The sequence below is a fragment of the Petaurus breviceps genome, unplaced genomic scaffold (assembly GCF_028583685.1).
Source record: "Petaurus breviceps papuanus isolate PSGF00001 unplaced genomic scaffold, PetGlider_PUasm1.0 188, whole genome shotgun sequence".
NCBI lineage: Eukaryota > Metazoa > Chordata > Mammalia > Diprotodontia > Petauridae > Petaurus > Petaurus breviceps.
Genome location: NW_027185804.1, coordinates 7,159,482 through 7,162,000, shown reverse-complemented (window position 1 = coordinate 7,162,000; position 2,519 = coordinate 7,159,482). Strand labels below are relative to the sequence as shown.

Genomic DNA, 2,519 nt, shown 5'->3' with positions numbered 1-2,519 from the left:
CTATGACTTCATTGAAAGGTAGAACGGAGGGGAGAAGTAAAGAGTCATGGAAACAAATTCATTCCTTCAATTTTCACTCAACAAATATTTACTAAGCATTAAGTATAAACCGGATACAAAGGTGAATAAAGTAGTCCTTGCCTGCAAGGAACCTAAGGTCTAATGGGGCCGGGACACACATAAGCACCCCAGGGACAGTACAAAGTACTGAATGGTTTTGAGGAAGGAGAAATCACTGCTCATGGGGGGTGGAGGGGGTTGGGAGATTTTGCAAAGGAGATATTTTTTTTTACATTTCAATAAATGTGTAATTTTATTTAATCAGTTTTCATTCTAGATCCTTGAGGGATAGAGCATCACTCGGACCCTGTGTCCAATGGCCTTGGCAGGAAGATTGCTCCTGAACTTGGCTCGAACCATTCCACTATTACCATGGGCCCGAGTAACTTTCCCCCAGATAACTCTTGCTCTGTTTGGTTTCCCACCAGGAGTTACTGTGTTGTTTTTGGCTTCGTATACATAAGCACATCTCTTTCCCAAATAGAATTCTGTTTCATCACGTGCATAGACGCCTTCAATTTTCAGAAGAGCTGTATGTTCCCTCTGGTTTCGTAGGCCTCTCTTGTAGCCAGCAAAAATGGCCTTGGACCACAGTCTTCCAGACATTTTGCTGTTCTAGAAGCCCTGTTTCCAGCAGGCCTCCACAGCTCCAAGATGGAGGAAAAAGATATATTTTTTTTAGCACTGTCTTGAAGATTGAATAAGATTTCAGTGATTAAAGGGATGGTATTCGAGGTATAAGGAAAAATATAAGCAAATGTGGGGATAGAGAAGGCACAAGATGAGTTTATGTTAGTGGAAGGCAGTCATTTTATTTTTAAGCAGGAGCACAGGCTACCATAGGGGAGCCAAAGTCGATAAATCTGGTGAGAGATGTTGAAGTGTGGAGAGCCTTGAAGCAATAGGGGATAAATGTCCTGTTTACTTTATGCTCTTTCTCTTTTGTTGCCCAGATGGAGTTTTAACCAGTCTCACGCGGATGGAATTAGTCCCACCTCCTAAAGATCTACAGGCGCCTCGATGTTGAGTTCCTAGGGAGAAAAGCCCTCGATCAGTACAAGCTTTGAGACTGATCCTGGAGGGAGAGAGAGATTGATCAAAACGACTTAAATTGAGCATAGGCACAACAAAGCATTCTGGAGGGGGCTACCTGGAGAAAGGAAAGGGAGAAAATGAGGGAGGAGGTGATAAACAAGCAATTACCCAGGGTGGAAGGTGCTATATTTCTGTCTCCTTTTGTTCATCCCAGACTAGATCAATGTGGAAGCCTGGGGTCTCTATGCCAGTTTGTATGGAGTTCAATAGAGCTCAGTAAACCGTTGGCACATCTGTCTCGTACTTCCATGCCTTGGCTCCAGTTACTTGTCAACATGGAGCCAAGTGGGCCGTCTAACTCTCTATGCCCTGCAATAGCAGAGGCTTCATACCATACATCATGGCATTTCTAGTCTTCAGAGAAAGCATCAGGGAAAACCAACAACAATAACGAAATCAATGAACGATTTAGGATCTAAGGATCATCGATGTCATAAAATCTAATTCCTGCGAGTGCTTCTGTTTTATAGAAGGGGAGACTGAGGCATTTTTCCTTACAGTGTTTTATATGTAATAATTTGTGGAGTGACTATGCTTCATGTTACTCTGAAAGATGGTTTTGCTAAACAAAAATTCCCCCTCTTTTTGGCCAGGCCAAATGACTTTATGTTGGTCTCCTTCCAAGATTTCTTTCTCCAGGTCCTGAGTTAAATAAATGAGTCAACCACAGTTCAAATTATGAAAATGTAGAAAGTTGCAAAAGGAACCCATCAGAATTATTCATGTAGGCATCCTTGTAGTTCCTTGAACAAGACACTCCATCTCCCACCTCTGTGCCTTGGCATTTGTGTTACTCTGCCCCATTATTGCAGCCTCTTGGTTTCCTTGGCTTTCTTTAAGACCTGCTCCTGAAGGCTTTTCTTGGTCCCCCTATGCGCCGATGCCTTTTCCTCCATGAGTATCTTTTGTCTGCTTCTGTCTTGGAGGCGCCTAGTTGTTTATATACCGTCTTCCCCAATAAGCCCTTGAGGTCAGGGACCACCTTTTTACCTTTCCTTATATCCTCAGTGCTTGGTACAATGCCTGGAAAATACAGTAAGTGCTTAATTCATGCTTAATGGCTTGTTTGTAGCTCAGAACAATAGAAAGTTATATAAAGTTCTTGATCTGTAAATAAATGTCATTATACAATCACAGAGTTTTAGAAAGGGCATGGATCCCAACTCTCATTTAAATCACAGGTCCCCTCTGTGACATTCCTGACACATGCTCATTTAGCCTCTACCTGGAGGATAGTGAATGATAGCAGAACTGGTCAAAAACACCCATTCCATTTTTGACCAGTTCTGATTGTTACGAAGTCTCCCCTTCTCTGTCTGAACAATCATTTTTCTCCCATAGCTCCTTCCCCTGACTCATTGGTT

General features: G+C 42.5%; 1 pseudogene; it reads right to left on the bottom strand.

Annotated features, from left to right (window-relative positions):
* Positions 1-282: 282 nt before the first annotated feature.
* Positions 283-722, bottom strand: LOC138163388 (large ribosomal subunit protein eL33 pseudogene; annotated as a pseudogene).
* Positions 723-2,519: the final 1,797 nt, after the last annotated feature.